Source organism: Ovis aries, chromosome 6 (assembly GCF_016772045.2).
Source record: "Ovis aries strain OAR_USU_Benz2616 breed Rambouillet chromosome 6, ARS-UI_Ramb_v3.0, whole genome shotgun sequence".
Taxonomy (NCBI): domain Eukaryota; kingdom Metazoa; phylum Chordata; class Mammalia; order Artiodactyla; family Bovidae; genus Ovis; species Ovis aries.
The window spans coordinates 22645169-22664939 of record NC_056059.1 but is presented as its reverse complement, the minus strand read 5'-3'; the positions used below and the strand labels follow the sequence as shown (position 1 = coordinate 22664939).

Sequence of the window (19771 nt, the reverse complement as noted above, 5' to 3'; positions counted from 1 at the left end):
GGGTCCAAACCCTGACTCTCCCATATTTTCTCCTTTTCAGGTCTCTCCATGTCTGGGATATACTCTTATGACCAATTCTTTGGTGAAACAATGTGTATAACATTTTAAAGAAAAGAATAATTAATCTTTAAAGACATTTACTATTTATGGAACAGATTTTATGCGCTGTGAATGTGCTTTAGAAAGGTGATGTTAGAGCTGAAGGAAAGTTGTTATGGTTGGTCCCAAGGTCACCGCAGATATTCACTCCAGACCCAAACAAATGGATCTCTACTCCTCTGCCAAACACTCCATCAAGAAGACTCTTTTCGTTTTCTTTAATGTTGAGTTTTTTAAAATTTGGTTGTGCTGGGTCTTAGTCGAGGCACATGGGATCTTCAATCTTTAGTTGTGGTATGTGGGACCTAGTGCCCTGATCAGGAATGGAACCCTACAGCCTTCCACCCTCCTCCCCCTCTTCCCCGCCCCTTTGGGGGGGGGGGCGGAGTCTTAGCCACTGGACCACCAGGAAAGTCCCAAGAAGATTCTTATAACCTGAGAGGGCAGGAGGGAAGGCAAGGAGTGGGCTCCAAGGGAATATTGCTGGTGCAATTTAATGCCATAGCAACGCTTGGCCTGGTGGTTCCCTGATTCGTGATGTTTTAAAGTTCAATTTACACGGTTATCACTAAATTCAGTAATGAGATAATTAGCTCTAAACTATTTCAGCTCAGTTTCTTGTTTGTCAGTTGAGGGGAACTAATCTACCCCAAGGGATTCCCTGCCCGCACGTAGCACAGGGCCTGGCACGTAAAGCTCAAAAGCTAGTGAATGGTGATCACTGGGAGGCCCCTCTGTGACTTCTATCATCGATCTCTCCAGAAGAAAAAAAGAGACAAATTTCCCATTTGCTGGATCAGTATTTCTTTATGAGCTTGTGAACCAAAACCATTTCTACCATCATCACTATAATTCCACCCACAGTGATTATCATAAAGGCCTGACTATGCCCTGTAATTGGAAGTTCTGAATAGCTGTCAAAACCAGGAGATTTGAGACCTCACCCAAAACCAATAGGTGTTCAGACTTTCCTGGACAGAAATCAGTTAGTTATGTTATAGACATTCCAGTTTAGTCTGTGAAGAGGTTTGAGAGTAACTGAGAGCACTTAAATGGAATATACCGATGAGATTTATTTTTATACACAGCATGCTTGGCCCCATGCCGACCCATCATCCCCTCCAGATGCTGGGGCCTGTCCTCAGGGGCTCTGGACCGCTCAACTCTGGACAGCCGCACGGCCGCCGCCTCCGCGCCTCCCGCTTCTCGGGAAGACTCGGCCCCGCAGGCGCTTGCAGGGGGCGTCCCCGTCCGCTTCTGCCCTCGGGGCTCCGGGAGCGCCGGCGGGGAGCCCGGGCGTCCCGCCCGCCGAGCGCGCGCCCCTCGCCTGCGCCCCGCAGCGGTTCAGGGGGCGCGCGCCGAGCGCGCAGGCGGGGCCGGGCCGGGGTCGCGCGGCCCCCGGGAGTGCGGGCTTTCCCCACCCCCGGCGGCGACCCCACCTCCCGCCCCCGCGCCTTGAGCGCGTGTGTCCGTCTGTCTGTCTTCTCTTTCGACGTCAGTGGGAATTTCCAGCCAGGAAGTGAGAGAGTGAGCGAGAGAGAAAGAGAGAGAAGTGCACCCGCGAGCCGGGGCAGGAAGAGGAGGTTTCGCCACCGGAGCGGCCCGGCGACGCGCTGACAGCTTCCCCTGCCCTTCCCGTCGGTCGGGCCTCGCCGCCGCCGCCGCCCTCGGCCTGCGCCCAGTCGCCGGCCCGGCCCCGAGCGCGCAGCGCAGCCCCGGCCGGAGCCGCCGCGGCCGGGAAGGCGGCGACGCCGCGGCCCCGCAGCCCCGCGCCCGGCGTTCCCTGCTCCCGCGCTGCGGCCATGGCGCGGCGCTGACCGGCCCGGCGCGACCGCGCGCCCGCCTGCCGGCCCGGACCCGAGCCGACCCGCCCGCCGCCCGGACCCGCTCCGGCCCCGGCCGGCCGCCGCCGCTCCGTCCCCCGGCCCCCAGGCCCGCGCCGCCCCGGAGCGGGAGCCCCAGGCTCAGGGAGGCCGACGCGGACCTGCCAGCAGGGTAAGCCAGACTCGGGCACGCGGGGGCCGCGCCGGCCCGGCTCCCGCCGCCCGCGCGCCCCGCACCCCTGCGGCCCCGCTCGGACTTCCTCATTCCTGCGCGAGCCGTCCGGCTAGACCGCAGGGGAGGGTTGACAGCGGTGGAGAGGCGCATGGGCTCGGCGAGCCGGGGGCCAGGCACATCCGGACCGAGCACGGGCCGGTCGGCCGGAGGGCCGCGGCTGCTCGCCCGGGCAGTCCCTTCTCTGTCCCTCCGCCGGGCGGGAACGGGAAGCGGAGGGGAACTCGGGGAAACTTTTGTTTATAGCCACCCTCACTCCCTGCCGGCGGGTGGCTTGAGGATTAGGGTGCGCTTGGGCGCGGAGGAGAGAGGGGGAAGGTGGTTGGTGCAGTGCCGAACCAGATTTCACCTAAGGGCGTTTCACGAAATGAAAGCAGAAGTGCATGTCAGTCCTTTCGGCTGGGAAAGCCCTCCCCGCTCCCCCAGATTGACCGGACAGCCTTATTCCAGAACTCCTACTTCCTAAAGAAGCCCCCAGTTCCCTCACACTCTCTCGCACACCACCCCCCCCCCCCCCCCCCCCAACCAGGATAGATTATATTCACCTACTATAGGACCTGTGTGTACCTTTCAAAAAATGAGGGCCTGGTACTGATCCTACAGGGACTAGCATTTGAAAGCGAAATACCCACTTAGGACGCTTTTGAGACAGTCTGATTATGTAAAACACTTGGACCATGTGTTGTGCATAACTTCTAAAACAAAAATGATATAAGCAAAGCTATTGTGACATTTTAAAATAATAAATTTTAAAAATAGCTGAGTTTTCGTATACAATTTTGAGGAAGAAGTCAAAATATTATCTTTCTCATCTTCAGAACTTGTCGGTAGACGCGCTGTTCTGAGCATACAGATGACTGCAGTAGACCGTGTGTCTGGAAATGCAGAGTATTTTAACCAATAGAGTAAATGTTCAGATTGTGTGCTTTTAGTCTATAGGTTGAACAGTAATGAAATTACCGGGAGTGTTGTATGAGAATCAATGCTAGGTAAAATTTCTCATTAATTTACTGTAGTAAATTAGGAGAGTTGCTTGTAGGATGATTGGTTGGTTGGTTGACCGTGTTGATTATCAAGATTTAAGATCTTTTCGTGGACTTTGTTAAGTAGGGTTTTTTAGCATTGCAGCTAACTAAATAACTATATTTAACTTAAGGGTTTTGTTATAAAGCCCGTAATCTGTGAAAATGACTATGGTATTACTAAAACATTTAATAACTCTGGCATAGAAATGGCTCCTCTACAAACTAGTGATCTTTAGTAAACACTGAAGCTTAGGATTGAGGTAGTCAGTGCTTATTTTTCTGGCAAAATACCTCAGTTGAATATTCCTGAGTAGTTTAAATTGCATTTGTGTTTGCTAGAACTTTTAAAAGGGGATCTGATTAAAATAAAGCCCTCAGCTGAAGCATGTTGTTTTCCTGATTTTAACATTGTGCTTTCTAGAGATGAGTCCTTTTACTGTTTGATGCGCTAAAGAAATCATATAAATAACTTAAAGCAAAGCATTTTTTTTGAGCTTATAAACTGCAGAAGATAGGAAATAAAGAGAGATTGATTTATCATGTAATTAAATTGCTAAAGTGAGAAGAAATAAAGCAAGCAGAGATCTCCTGAATTTACTTATCTGTATTGACATACCTGCAACTCCTCAAAGCCCTCTAGAGCTTATTTAGATAAAATGTCTTCCTAAGCCACGGCCTACTGGGCAAATGTGAACACAAAGAAAGACTCATTATGTGTAGATTTAATGCTGGCAGTGAAATACTGCTTGCTGTGAACAGAAAACCACTTCTAACTTTGAAAGACTTTTTCAGGAAAATGCCCTAATCACATTAGGGGTTGGTGGCATTTGAAAATCTGTTATCTTTGTTTTAAACTTTCAATTTTATCTTATGTCCTGCAGCTGGCATTTACATGGGCTAAATAAACGCCCCTGTTTTTCAAACTCGTTAGTAAATACTGGAGTATAGGTACAAAAATAGTTGTTCCCCTTTGTAAGCACTCCTTTGATCTTTGCACTTCCTTCTTCTACCTCTTAAACAAGATCGTCTGTAATGACTGATTTGCCCTTAATGAAAGCTCAGTTGGTCTGAAATAGGCAGAACTTTAGATTTAGTGATCACAGTCCTCATATTTCTCTTGTTAGGTTCCTTGGAACAAATTGACACTAGTTGAGAAACTGGTATCTATGGAGCTTGTTTTTACTACTGCTTTCAGACTTCCAGATAACTGATGAAGAAAGTTACTACCTTAACTTAACTTTCAGGGATTGCTCATTGTGGTAGATGGAAGGCCTTGATAAGGAATTGGCAGCTACAGGAATCTTGGACTATCATTCAATCAGCAAGCCCTTATTTTTACCTAATTTATGAGAGGTATTCCCCTGTTCAGAAGAGGTGAAAGTTCTGGCTTCTGGGGGAAGTGGTTACTTCATAACCTTCAATTAGTTTGAACTTGGGAGAAGTAAGAACAGTAGTTGATATTTTGAAACAATACATTTAAAAAATGATATCTGACTTTCTGTATAAATTTTTTATAAAGTAGTCAAAATATCTTTTTTCAGAACTTATTAGTAGAAGTGCTGTTCTGAGCACAGAAATGACTGCTGTAGAAAGTATATGTGGAAATGCAGAGTAGTTTAACCAGTAAGAGGGAATATTCAGGTTATACTCTTCTAGTCTACTATTAACTAGGAGTGGATGCTTAAGAATCAATGGCTATGCAAAATTTTTATTTCCCTTTTAGTAGGGAGGTTGTTTTGTTTGGCTGATTGGTTTTCTGTTCATACGATAAATTATATAAAGGTGGCATGATTTATGTTTTAGGAAGAGAAGGAGGAAGGGAAAGAACAGAATTTTCAGGCCAGGAGACACTTTGAAACGTGCTGCCGCTGTACCTATATATGTTCCATTCAGAGTTAATTGACGGCTGCTTCTTGATGACCAGAAAACCACATTGAAGCAGTTTACCCTGCGTTCTGGGAATGACTTCTCATTTGCTGTCTTGTATCTCCCATAAATACTAAATTCCCCTAGAGTATTCTTAGAGGTGAGCAAATAAGTCATCAGAAATATACCCAGTTGACCCTGTCACTGCTTAGGAGACTGAGAGTTTTTAAGACAGAGGCATTCATTCATGTTCAGAGAAAAAAGTTGGGACTTGCGACATAGTTCATCAAGTCAGTTTAGTTCCTTGAGCATGATTTTTGTTTTTTCCTTTTAAATCAAAAAAGATTAATATTTGCAACCAGATAATCTAGGGGAGTTAGTAGTTAACATAATATTACCAAGACACTTATCTTGGCAATATTTCATTAATTAGTATCCAGTGCCTCTCTGTTAGATGAAAAAAAGTAACATTCTTTGCACAATGATGACATTGTTTCATACCTTTGGTGTCTGTTGTTTTAGAGAGGGGTCCTGAATGCAAATTAACATGCTTTCATATTTTCAGATGAAGTTGGTAGACCTACTGTTGAACATCAACTAACAGCTTAGAAAATAAGTTGTGAAGTGAAATCTTATTGCTTGACTAAAATTAAACCTAAGCAGTTTTACACAACAGTGAGACACAGTATGATTTGTTAAAGAGTATAGACTCTTCAAGATTGTAGATTATGGGTGAAAATATTTGTTACATTTAGAATATTAATCCTAAAAAAAATCATTGTATTTTAAAATTTTAACATTGTATTTTAAATTTTAAAAATAAATTAGTTTATTATTCTCTTATATTTTTTACAGTAACTGATCAATTTAATTATCAGTAGTACAAGTTTCAGCTGCATTACTTTCTTGCCTATTTGATAGTAGAATAATGAAACAGATGGTTTAATTCCCCATTACAAATTGGCTTTTTACTTTTCATTTACATCTCATCATTAGGCCAAAAATCTTACAACCAGCTTTTATTCTGACCCATAAGGGGTACTTTTTAATAAATTATTGTTCTAGTGAATTTCAAATGCTCTTTGAATATGAATATGATATATAAGAAGTAAGAATTAGTTTTTTACTTCTTCCCAGAATGCAAGGTAAAATAGTATAATTTTTGTTCTTTGCAGAAAATGGCTGCCTTTTTTTTTAAAGAAACAAAACAGAGCAAAACTTATGGGATTCTTTCATTCAATAAATAGTTGTTGAGTGCTTTCTATGTACCAGCAAGTGCAAAGTGTCAGATATTTGCCAGTATAGATTGGATATAATTTCTTTTTAGTTGGAACTATGGGATTTTTATTTTCTCAGATAGTTATTTTCCTCTCCTTTTTAACGAATAAGACATAAAGAATTTTACAAAAGCTCCATCAGTCAGAATTTTTTTTTTTTTTCATAACTTCTGGGCATAACACACAGAGCTAAAATGTTGTCACAGTCTTCACTGTAGGAATCAAAAATTATATGGACAGTTCAAACATTTCCTACTGGAAAATAAAACTTTGAGTTTTTCTTAGATTTAAGCCTTTGGATACATGAGATTCATTGCATTAGTGCTTGTACATGAAATTTTTAGTTTTTTGCTAACTTGGACTAAAAAAACCCAAAATGTAAAGTTAAGCATTCATCTATAGTAAGAGTTTAATTAACATTAAGGAAATAATTGCTAAAATGAACTTTGTCAAAATAATTATTTTACAAAATTATCATTTTTATTATTATTAGTTATTGCGTAGTTTTACTAAACACATCAAACTATATTTCAGTGTCAGGGCAAATGTATCCTTCATTTTTATCTCCATAAATCAATTCTAATGATATTAAGCATGAAAGAATAAAAATTAAAAGTGATGACAGATTCGCTAATCTATTCGTTGGTTCTAGGTTCAAGCCTGCAGTTCATTTGAACAGTGAAAATAAATTGCTTAATTGTCTTGGAAAATATGTCTTCCAAGACAAGAATTTTAGGAATGGAGAAAATGACTCTTTTTTTTTTTAGTGTTTTAACCTGAATCCCTGACTCATGTTTTATTGATGTTTTAAGAACTTTGTCTATTAGTTCTTAACTTAGGTGTAGGTTTGTTTTCTAAATTAACCATTTATTGGTGTTTGATCATTAAGACTTACAAAGAATGTATTTTTCTTTAAATGGGGGCTAGGTGTGGTCCGATGGAGAAGGCAATGGCACCCCACTCCAGTACTCTTGCCTGGAAAATCCCATGGACGGAGGAGCCTCGTGGGCTACAGTCCATGGGGTCGCTACGAGTGGGAGACGACTGAGCGACTTCACTTTGACTTTTCACTTTCATGCATTGGAGAAGGAAATGGCAACCCACTCCAGTATTCTTGCCTGGAGAATCCCAGGGACGGTGGAGCTTGGTGGGCTGCCATCTATGGGGTCGCACAGAGTCGGACATGACTGAAGCGACTTAGTAGTAGTTAGTAGTAGTAGTAGGTATGGTCCTGAGATCAGAGGAAAAGAATCCCTAAAACTGTACAGCATCTGGTGTGATGCTGTTGATATAATATAAGCACCTGTGTGACTTACAAAGTTAGAGACAATATGGAAGGATGGAAGGCAGATGATTGGCTGTTCATATAGAGCACATTTAAAGCAGAGAGGAGAAAACATGAAGTTAATAGAAGTTAAATTTAATATTGAAAATTTTGGCCAAAACAAAGGATAAGGAAAGTATAGATAAAGTTTTGGGGAGAATCCTCTATGAAATTAGATCTTGAACTTTATTTTTTACTTAAATGTAAAAAATAAAAATAATCTAGAAAGTGAATCAGAATTCCAGAGAAAGGGATAAATTCTATATATTATGGATGAGAAGAGAAAGGTCAGAATGAAAGGAAGAAGGGAAAGGTTGTCCTTGAAGAGAACTTTTTTGTAGATATTTCGCTGTGGCTTATCCTCCTTTTGATTAATTGAAATCAGTGGTCATTTCTCCCACATTCTGAAGTCAGTTGTGTTAAGCAGACCTCAGTACATGTGAGACATTATAAGCAAAAGCATGGTTTTTGACAACAGTTAATGGTACTTCCTTGCTCCTGTGCTATGTCATACCATTCATTTGATATAACGCCTTTATGATTTCTCCATGTGTTTACCCAGTTTCCCATTTTAGACATTTAACTAAATGTAGCAAGCACAGTGGTCATGTATGGATGTGAAAATTGGACTGTGAAGAAAGCTGAGTGCTAAAGAATTGATGCTTTTGAACTGTGGTGTTGGAGAAGACGCTTGAGAGTCCCTTGGACTGCAAGGAGATCCAACCAGTCCATTCTGAAGGAGATCAGCCCTGGGATTTCTTTGGAAGGAATGATGCTAAAGCTGAAACTCCAATACTTTGGCCACCTCATGCGAAGAGTTGACTCATTGGAAAAGACTCTGATGCTGGGAGGGATTGGGGGCAGGAGGAGAAGGGGACAACAGAGGATGAGATGGCTGGATGGCATCACGGACTTGATGGACGTGAGTTTGAGTGAACTCCGGGAGTTGGTGATGGACAGGGAAATTCATGGGGTCGATTCATGGGGTCGCAAAGAGTCGGACATGACTGAGCAACTGAACTGAACAAGCACAGCTTGGAACATTTTAGTATTTCCTGACTATTTTAAAACATTGCCTTATCAGTCATTTACCTTGAAGTTCTTTTCCTTGATGGGCAGGGAAAGTTTCCAATTTCTCTTAGAAAATCTACCATGATGGTCAAATAGGAATTAGTCCAAGTTGAAATAGATTCCTAATGGGGGTGGTGCCACTTGGGGAGCACGTGGCAGTTGTGCTATTCTTACTAAGTATGTGTTAAACTGAAGGAGTCCATTCATTCAAGGCAGGCCGCAGAAAATAATTTTATTGCTAAGGGACTTAAGTATCATTACATGGATGTCCTCATCAATATGCCAATATCAAATTTATCATCATTTCCACCCACCAAATTGCTTTTCCCAGCACGTTAGGGAATGCAGTTGTTGGCCCACTATGGCCCACTCAGTAGGTTTCCCATGCCAGAAATCTAGGAACCCATTCTTCATGAACACTCACTTATTTCTTCCAGTACCTCACCAAATTCTATCAATTCAGACTCCTCTCCTCTCCGGAATCCATCCCTTCCTCACTGAATCTCTAGCTTTCGTTTTTGCATTGTCTCTTGATGCATAATCTTCTGCTTCTAGTCCATCCTTCATTTTAGCATAAAAGTCAGCTTTCTAAAGGGTGAGTCTCATCATATCTCAATCTTTGTATTTCTGAAATGAATCTCCATTGTCTTCACAAGCTGATTCCTGCACCCCTCACCTGAAAACTCTACTCCTCCTCCGTCCTCTGTTTCTCAAGTCATCCAGATCACTTTTCAGTTCCTGTCCACCATGTTTGCTCACTTTGGATGCCTCTGCATATGCATTCGCTGGGTGAGGAGTACCCTTTCCTTCCTAGCCACTGTACTCGCTACGCAGGCTTCAGGCATCATGTACACATCACCATTTCTCTGTGCCTTCTCTATCCATTCTCCCTGACCTCCCTATAAAGTCTTTGGTGCTCCCAGTCCATGGACTCTTGACTTCCTATACTTTCTAGGCAGAAGATACCTTGACAGCAGGGATTTCATCTTGCTTTTTATTTGCACAGCACCCGGTAAGTTTGCTGATTGAATAAGTAAATAACTAGCCAAATATTGGTAGACTGCTATTGACAAGCTGTGTGATTTGGGGCAAATTAATTTCTCTGGGCCTCATTTTCTCTCTTCAAAAGAAAAAAAAAAGGTTAGACTAAGCATCTCCTCCCTCAAATTATTTTTTTCTTGTAATAGTACTGTTGGAAGATTTCCAATTTTCTTGCTTTATTGAGATAGGTCAACTTAAGGAAGATGCATGTGAGAAGGTACAAAGACAATTCTTGATTATCATATGAGGATAATATGAGGAGCTCTCTATTTTTGTATTCTGAGTTATCATTTATGGTCCCAGTCCAGCTTTTTCCTGACATTCAGGTGTTCTGGAGTTGCATCTTTTTGTCGTTAATTATTCTTTACTCAATGTTCATATCACCAAAGAAATTGAAGGCAAAGGTGACACAGAAATTGAATGTAAAGTTCAGTATTTTGATTCTGAATTGGTTCAAGGTCTCACTAATTATAGCTATATTTGGAGGAAGAAGATAGGTAAGTGGTAGTGGTATGAGCTGAGTCCTCATCTTTCATAGCAAGAACACAATGTCTGAACTTGATCAACTAAGAAAAAAGATATAAGCACGGTGTTTGGAGATATGAAAAGAACACCCAGGAAAACCAAAAAGAGGAAGTTAAGAGCGTTGAAAAGTAATCACTCTGAAAAAGAACTTTTACGTTTTGTATAAGCTCTTCCACTTGTGTGATGTAGAATTTCTTTTTAACCATTAATTCTTTTGAATATATGTTGAGTCCTTCCTACGTGCCAGGTACACTGGGAATGTAATGTTGAACAAGACAAATACATGACTCCATGGAGCTTATTAGATCATGTAATGTTTTCATTAAAAAAAACTTTTTATAATAGTTTTTTAGAAATGGGAAAATCACATAACTAAGAAACTGCCCAAACCACAAAAGTATGGATTTAATGAATTATCTCAAAGTAAACACATTTAATGTTAAATAGAACATTACCAGCACCCAAAAGCCCCCTTTCTGCTCCTTCTTAGTCAAGATTCCTACCCTTCACTCTCATTTAAAAGGTTTCATTAATGACTGTTGGATTACATATATGTTGATTCCATGACTCATTCATCCACATACAGTTGAGAGTTGACTGAATGATTTCATTAATTCCAGGTGCTAACAGTGAGATTCACAAAAGTTGCGTTCTCTTATGGTTAAAAGCCCTATAGGCAGTTCATTTTAGATTTTCCTCACTAAACAAAACATATAAATAAAAACGTAAAGCAAATCACATTTTCACACTAATTTGTCATTTATGAGTTTGAGTAAATATTTTGTTTATTGCCATGTATTCAAGATCACTGACAGAGACATGAGAGAAAGAAATATTTGCATCAGATCTTTTCAGACATAGAAGAGAGGGTGGTTAACCTTTTTCCCCTCTGCTCACTTTATACACTGGCATCTGCATATATTGAAGGGTTTATCTACGGGAGTGGTCATTGTGAAAAGGCCTTCATATCAAGACTCTAGAAGTGAACAGTCCCCTGTATAAGGCCTGATTTTGGTGCCTGCAAGTCATTATGTGTATATATGATTTTTTTTCTTTGAGGAAACCATTTTCTCCCTCTAGGAATATGCAAAGAAGCATGTATTGCTGGTTCACATGATGAATCCTTGTCTCTTAAAACATAAGGGACATTTTTATTGATATTGGAGAATTAGTAAAAAATGAAAATCCAAACTAAAGTTATCAGATTTAAGAGAATGTGATCAGTTTCTCTATATTTGGTCAAAAGAATATTTTTAATGTCTTAGGAATTCCCTGGCGGTCCAGTGGTTAGGGCTCCATGCTTCCACTGCAGGGGGGCACAGGTTTGATCCCTTGTCTCACTAGTTGTGGGGCTAAGATCCCACATGCCACACAGCATGGCCAAAAAAATGAAAAAACAACATTAATCTCTAATTCGTAATCTGTGAAGTCTCCTCCTCCTCGATTTGCAAATGTAAATACTCCATAATAGTACTCAAGACAAAGGCCATACATGAAATTAAAATTTGGTCATACTCTATTTTTATTATAATTTTAGTTTTTTAGAGCAGTTTAAAGTTTACAGAAAAATTGAGGGGAAAAACAGGGATATACCATATACTGCCTGTCCCACACATGCATAGCTTCCCCCATAATCAGTGTTTCCTACCGCAGCAGTGTATTTGTTGCAACTGATGAACCAACATTAACATATCATAATCACACAAAGTCCAAAGTTTACATTATGGTTCATTCTTGGTGTGTGTGTTCTGTGGGTTTGGACAGGTGTATAATTACAAGTGTCCATTGTCATGGTACATACAAGAGTATATATTTCACTGTCCTAAGAAGCCTCTGTGCTCTGTAGAGACATGCATCCTGCACCCCCATCATACTCTAGTTTCAGGGAGGAAGAAATCTATAGAAATAGAAATGTGGAAGCAAAAAGTGCAGAACAAAGTCCAGTAAGTCAAATCCCTTTTTGATGCCGCTTGTATGAAAGACCTTAAACTTTGAGTAAGTATGTTCAGTTGGTTTTAATGTGGAAATGGTAGCAATATTTCATGAGTAACTTCGGTTATAACATGAAAGGTTTTAGATAATTTATGATAATTTTTAGAGAACTTCCCTAGCTACCCAAATTTATTTTCGCCAGATTTTATCCTGCTATAGTGCAAACAAAAAGAAATGTTACTAGAATGGAATCTGCCATTTGATATGTGCTTAGTCACTCAGTCGTGTCTGACACTTTTGCGACCCCATGGACTGCAGCCCGCCAGGCTGGAGTGGGTTGCCATGCCCTCCTCCAGCCATTTGATATACCTGACATTTAATTATAATATTCAAAAATGTCCAAAACATCTTTGATCCTATGCATTTCAGTCATTTATGATTAAGAAAACACCATAGGCAAAGATTTGTTTCTTACAGAAAGCGTTGGAATTCATTCTAGTCACTTCTCTCAGAAAATCCTTGTCCCCCATGATTGCAGTGGACAAGATACAGTGAGAATTTAGATGCTTCTTTCATACAGGGGAATGAGGTTGTATTTACTATGCTTATTGATTCTAAGGCACACCTCCAATATAACATCTTGAGTTAATCATATATATTTGAAGATTTTCTAGATATCTTTCTGTTCTTCGTTTTTAACTTAGTTTCATTGTGTTCGAATAATATATTTTGTGCGCTTTTGCTTCCTTGAAATTTACCGAGACTTATTTTATGATCCAGCATATAATTTATCAAGACTTGTTTTATGATCCAGCATACAGTCTTGGAGGAGGCAACGGCACCCCACTCCACTACTCTTGCCTGGAAAATCCCATGGACGGAGGAGCCTGGTGGGCTGCAATCCATGGGGTCGCGAAGAGTCGGACACGACTGAGCGACTTCACTTTCATTTTTCACTTTCATGCATTGGAGAAGGAAATGGCAACCCACTCCAGTGTTCTTGCCTGGAGAATCCCAGGGACGGGGGAGCCTGGTGGGCTGCTGTCTATGGGGTCGCACGGAGTCAGACACGACTGAAGCGACTTAGCAGCAGCAGCAGCATAGTCTTTCTTGGTGACTGTTCCGTGTGCACTTAAATGGGTATTCTGCAGTCATTTGTTGAATATTCTATATAGTATATGTATTTAGGTTAATTCAGCTCAAGATGGTGTTCCTAAATTATGAAAATTACTGATGTTCTCTTGATTTGCTTTTATCAGTTACGGAGAGAAGAGTGTTAGAAATCTTAACTATGATTGTAGATATTGCCACTTCTTTTAGTTCTGGCACTTTTTACTTCATGTATCTTGAAGCTCTGTGAATATGTACATATACCTTACAATATTACTTCCCAATGATGATCTGACTCTTCATTTTATGAAATATTCCTCTTTGTCCCTGGTAGTCATTCTTCTCTTGAAGTCTACTGTATATGATATTTTAATACAACCTGCTTTCTTGCATTTAGTATTTCCGTGGTGTAGCTGGCATAACTTTCCATCTTTGTACTTTTAAACTCAGTCTTTAATACTGAACTGTAATTCTTTTTAATTTTTTTAAGTTGGAGGGTAATTGCTTTTGCCATACAACAACATGAATCAGCCACAAGTACATGTATGTCTCCTCCCTCCTGAGCCTGCCCCCACCCCTCTCTCCAGCGCAGCCCTCTGGGTTGTCACAGAGCGCCAGGTTGAGCTCCCTGTGCCTATAGAGCAGCTTCCCGTTAGCTGTCTGTTTTACACATGGTCGTGTATATATGTTGGTGCTCTCAAGTCATCCCACCAGCCCCTTCCCCCACTGTGTCCAAAGTCTGTTCTCTGTGTCTGCATCCTACTTCTGTCCTGCACCTACGTTCATCAGTACCGTTTTTCTACATCCCATATTTATGTGTTAATACACGACATTTGTTTTTCTCTTTTTGACTTACTTCACGGTGTATAACAGGCTCTAGGTTCACCCACCTCACTAGAACTGACTCAAATGCATTCCTGTTTATGGCTGAGTAGTTCCATTCTGGTATACGTATACTACAGCTTCTTTATACATTCATCTGCTGGTGGACATCTAAGTTGCTTCCATGTCCTAGCTGTTGTAAAGCGTGCTGCTGTAATTCTTACGCAAACTTATACCTGAGTCTTGCTTTTGTGTCCAGCAGACAATCTCTGTTTTTGTATGGTTGACTCTCGTCTATTTCTATTTAATGTAATTTTTGATATGGTTGGGCTTGAGCCTATTGTCGAGGTTAATTGTTATCCATCTGTGCCAGCTGTTCTTTATTCTCTTTTTCCTCCTTTCCTACCGTCTTTTGAATAAATCAGGGTTACTTTTAAAGCTCCATTTTTATCTCCTTCATTGGCTATTTTTCAAGTGGTGGCTTTAGGGATGATAAGATGCATGCTTGAGTCTACCGTGAAGGAGTACTATAACATGTCACATATAATGTAAGAATTTGATAGTGGTTTACTTCCATTTGTCCCTCTTCCCTTCTATGTTGTTACACGGCTTCTGCAAAGGTTATAAACCCCAAAATGTAGTGCTTCTTTTGAGTAACAAACAAGAAAAAAGTCTCATCCTTATGCACCTATTATGTACATCTGGTGATTTTTATTCTCTCATGTAGGTCCAGGTTTCTATCTGGCACCATTTCCCCTTAGCATGAAGAACTTTCTTTAGCATATCTTTTAGCGGACCTGCTGACAACAGATTTTCTCAGCTCTTGTTTATTTGAAAAATGTCAATTTCACTTTTTATTTTTAAAGGATATTTTTGCTGAATGTAGAATTTTTCACTGATTTGGTTTTTTCCTTTCAGCACTTTCGTTATTGTTTCTGATGAGAAGTCAGCTATCATACTTACCATTGTTCCTTCTTGTTGTCCCTGTATACTTTTAGAATTTTTTGTATCATTAATTGTTAACAGTTTGGCTATAATATGACTGACCATGGTTTTGTCCATGGTTTTATCCAACATGGGGTTTTTTGAGATTCTTGAATTGTGGATTCATTTTTTAAAAATCAAGTTTGCAAAGCTCTCCACCATTATTCCAATATTTTTTCTCTTTTCTCATTCTGGGACTCTAAATTACATATATATGAGACCACTTCATGTTGTCTCATAAGTCAGTGAAAGTGTTTTTTTCTGCTTTTTTTCTCTGCTTCACTTTGACTAGTTTTTTACTGACCATTACTCAAGTTTATTGATTCTTCCTTCTACATTGCTCAATATTCTAATTCCACTTAGTGAGGTTTCATTTCAGTTTAGGATTTTATTGATCGTTTTTCTGTTTTAATAGTTTTAATTTCTGTGCCGAGGTCTCCTATTTATCCACTCTATCCATGTTTCCCTTTACATTTTTGAACATACTGCTATTGGCAGTTTTTAAGGCATTTGCTGCTAATTTCATCATTTGTGTCATTTTTCCTTCTGAGTCATATTTTCCTACTTTGCATATTTTGTCGTACATTGCCAACACCACATTGTAGAGAGTGTGGATCTTTGTTTTCATTTAAAGGTTGTTGAATTTTGTTGTAACAGGCAATAAATTTGCTCATGGATCACTGGGTTTTATTAAGATGCGTTTAGAGTAACTCTTATTCTAGGATATGTCCCTTACTCTCATTGCATGGTCTTATGAGGTCACAGCTGAATGTTAGATTGTTAAATGATATCTCTTTACCCTAGATGATTGGAGCTTCAGAGTCTCTCAGAAGTTCCAGGAACTTCTGGAATCCCAGTTCAGCTTATTCTTGTTTCCCTTGTCTGGATTTGGGTCTCCAGCAGCTGGTTTCTAGCAGACTTTGCAGAATCTTGTCCTGCACTCGCACAGTTTAGTATTTGGCTGATGCCCAGAAGTGACTCCTATGCAGATTTATGAGCCTCTTTCTCTGTGTATCTCTCCTTTCTGAAACTCTCCCCAGTGAGATTGCTGCCCTCTATTTGAGCTCTAGTTCCTCATGTCATAGTTTGGAACACACCCTCAGTCAAACCATGAATTTGGAGCACACCTCAAGTGTTTCCATTCTCTTACAGTATATTGTCTTATACTGTCTCTTGTCCAGTGTCTTAAATTATTGCTTTAGGTATTTTGTGTAGCTTTTACATTTGATTATGGCAACGGGGGAAAGTTTAGTAATTGTTTCTCTGTCATGACTGAAACCAAATGTTCACATTTGGACAAATCTGAAATTGCATTGTTTATTTCCATTAATGCAAACTTTATTTTTTAAAATATTTATTTACTAATTTGGCAATACAAAGAAGCAGAACTCTCATCTATTTTTGTTGTTGTTGTTGTTTAGTCACTAAGGCATGTTCGACTCTTGCAACCCCTTGGACTATAGCCCGCCAGGCTCCTCTGTCCATGGGATTTCCCAGGCAAAAATACTGGAGTGGGTTGCCATTTCCTTCTCCAGGGGATCTTTTCAACCCAGGGATCAAACCTTCTCCTGCATTGACACGTGGATTCTTTTACCACTGAGCCACTAGGGAAGCCCATATCTATTTTTAGGTATCTATTAAAAAAAAAATAGAATAGTATGTTGTCAAATGTGAAGTAATCAATACACAGACATATTATAGCCCTTAAACGTGCACTGTAGCACTGTAGGTTACAGGGGAAATACAGGGTTTCTTGGCAAAGGTTGTATTTGAGTAGAAGCTTGAGAAGTAGGTAATATTTAAGTAGGAAAGGAGGTATTTTAGGATGCAGGGCATACTGTGAATGAATAACACAAGATAAAAATGATCAAGGCATTTAAAATTTTTTTGGTAATTTTTTGGTTGTGCTAGGTCTTCGTTGCTCTGCGGGCTTTCTCTAGTTGCATTGAGCTGGGGGCGACTCTTCAATTGCTGTGCAAGGGCTGCTCATTGCAGTGGCTTCTCTTATTGTGGAGCAGGGGCTCTAGGGCACATGGGCTTCAGGAGCTGAGTTGTGGCTCCCAGGCTCTAGAGCACAGGCTTAATAGTTGTGGTTCACGGGCTTGGTTACTCCAAGGCATGTGGGATCTTCCTGACCAGGGATCAAACGCATATTGCCAGCACTGGAAGGTGATTCTTTACCACTGAGCCACCAGGGACACCCAACAAGGCATTCAAAAAAAATTTACTTATTTTTAATTGATTGATGGTTGTTTTATAATATTGCTTTGATTTCTGTCATACATCAACATGAATTAACTATAGGTGTACATATCCAGCAAGGCATTTTTGAATGATCAGTCTGCCCCTCATAGAAGGTTTTGGTTAGGATGTAGGGAAAACCCTCAATCACTCAGCATATTGTATGATAAGCATTACCTCTTAAGCATTAAGAATCTGTTAAGGTGATGCTTATAGTGTGATATGGTGAATGGCTGACTACTTTCGACTTTGTCTTTTAAGAAATAAGGCAATAATGTGAAAGATGCTTAAGGAAGAAAAAACAGCACAATAAAGGACAATAATGGAGGCTATCATTGTCATTCAGAGGTGAGGTGGTGAAAGTTTAACTGGAATGTAACACTGAAAGGAATGTGGAAAGGAGGGGCAGATGCAGGAAATAATACAGAAAAATCAACAGAAATTGATTATTAACTAGATATGTGTGAGATAGGCAGAGGGAAAAGGAGAAAAAGTTGATTGATTTTTGCCCCTGAGTGCGTGAGACAGTGATATATTGGTGAAAACTGGAAAGTCAGGCGGTGGGGCTCATTACCCTCAGTTCAGTTCAGTTCAGTGGCTCAGTCGTGTCGGACTCTTTGCGACCCCATGAATCACAGCATGCCAGGCCTCCCTGTCCATCACCAACTCCCAGAGTTCACTCAAACTCACGTCCATCGAGTCCGTGATGCCATCCAGCCATCTCATCCTCTGTCGTTCCCTTCTCCTCCTGCCCCCAATCCCTCCCAGCATCAGAGTCTTTTCCAATGAGTCAACTCTTCGCGTGAGGTGGTCAAAGTACTGGAGTTACAGCTTTAGCATCATTCCTTCCAAAGAAATCCCAGGGCTGATCTCCTTCAGAATGGACTGGTTGGATCTCCTTGCAGTCCAAGGGACTCTCAAGAGTCTTCTCCAACACCACAGTTCAAAAGCATCAATTCTTCGGCGCTCAGCTTTCTTCACAGTCCCAACTCTCACATCCATACATGACCACTGGAAAACCCATAGCCTTGACTAGATGGACCATTTTTGGCAAAGTAACGTCTCTGCTTCTGAATATGCTATCTAGGTTGGTCATAACTTTTCTTCCAAGGAGTAAGCGTCTTTTAATTTCATGGCTGCAGTCACCATCTGCAGTGAGTTTGGAGCCCCCCAAAATAAAGTCCGACACTGTTTCCACTGTTTCCCATCTATTTCCCATGAAGTGATGGGACCAGATGCCATGATCTTCGTTTTCTAAATGTTTCACTCTCCACTTTCACTTTCATCAAGAGGCTTTTTAGTTCCTCTTCACTTTCTGCCATAAGGTTGGTGTCATCTGCATATCAGAGCTTACTGATATTTCTCCCGGCAATCTTGATTCCAGCTTGTGCTTCTTCCAGCCCAGCGTTTCTCATGATGTACTCTGCATATAAGTTAAATAAGCAGGGTGACAATATACAGCCTTGACGTACTCCTTTTCCTATTTGGAACCAGTCTGTTGTTCCATGTCCAGTTCTAACTGTTGCTTCCTGACCTGCATATAGGTTTCTCAAGAGGCAGGTCAGGTGGTCTGGTATTCCCAACTCTTTCAGAATTTTCCACAGTTGATTGTGATCCACACAGTCAAAGGCTTTGGCATAGTCAATAAAGCAGAAATAGATGTTTTTCTGGAACTCTCTTGCTTTTCCATGATCCAGTGGATGTTGGCAATTTGATCTCTGGTTCCTCTGCCTTTTCTAAAACAAGCTTGAACATCTGGAAGTTCACAGTTCACATACTGCTGAAGCCTGGCTTGGAGAATTTTGAGCATTTACTAACATGAGATGAGTGCAATTGTGCAGTTGTTTGAGCTTTCTTTGGCATTGCCTTTCTTTGGGATTGGAATGAAAACTGACCTTTTCCAGTCCTGTGGCCACTGCTGAGTTTTCCAAATTTGCTGGCATATTGAGTGCAGCACTTTCACAGCATCATCTTTCAGGATTTGAAACAGCTCAACTGGAATTCCATCACCTTCACTAGCTTTGTTTGTAGTGATGCTTTCTAACGCCTACTTGACTTCACATTCCAGGATGTCTAGCTCTAGGTGAATGATCACACCATCGTGATTATCTGGGTCATGAAGATCTTTTTGTAGAGTTCTTCTGTGTTTTCTTGCCACCTGTTCTTAATATCTTCTGCTTCTATTAGTTCCATACTATTTCTGTCCTTTATCGAGCCCATCTTTGCATGAAATGTTCCCTTGGTGTCTCTAATTTTCTTGAAGAGATCTCTAGTCTTTCCCATTCTGTTGTTTTCCTCTATTTCTTTGCATTGATTGCTGAGGAAGGCTTTCTTATCTCTTCTTGCTATTCTTTGGAACTCTGCATTCAGATGCTTATATCTTTCCTTTTCTCCTTTGC

At 40.8% G+C, this 19771-nt stretch overlaps 1 protein-coding gene across 2 annotated transcripts in view; it reads left to right on the top strand.

Moving 5' to 3' along the window:
- The first annotated feature begins 1676 nt into the window (after nucleotides 1–1676).
- Nucleotides 1677–19771, top strand: part of NFKB1 (nuclear factor kappa B subunit 1) — a 125030-nt gene continuing 106935 nt past the window's right edge. For both annotated transcript variants that reach the window (XM_012179609.5, XM_027970852.3), the window contains exon 1: nucleotides 1677–2094. The gene's annotated coding sequence lies outside the window, so the exon portion shown is untranslated. The remainder of the gene's footprint in view (nucleotides 2095–19771) is intronic.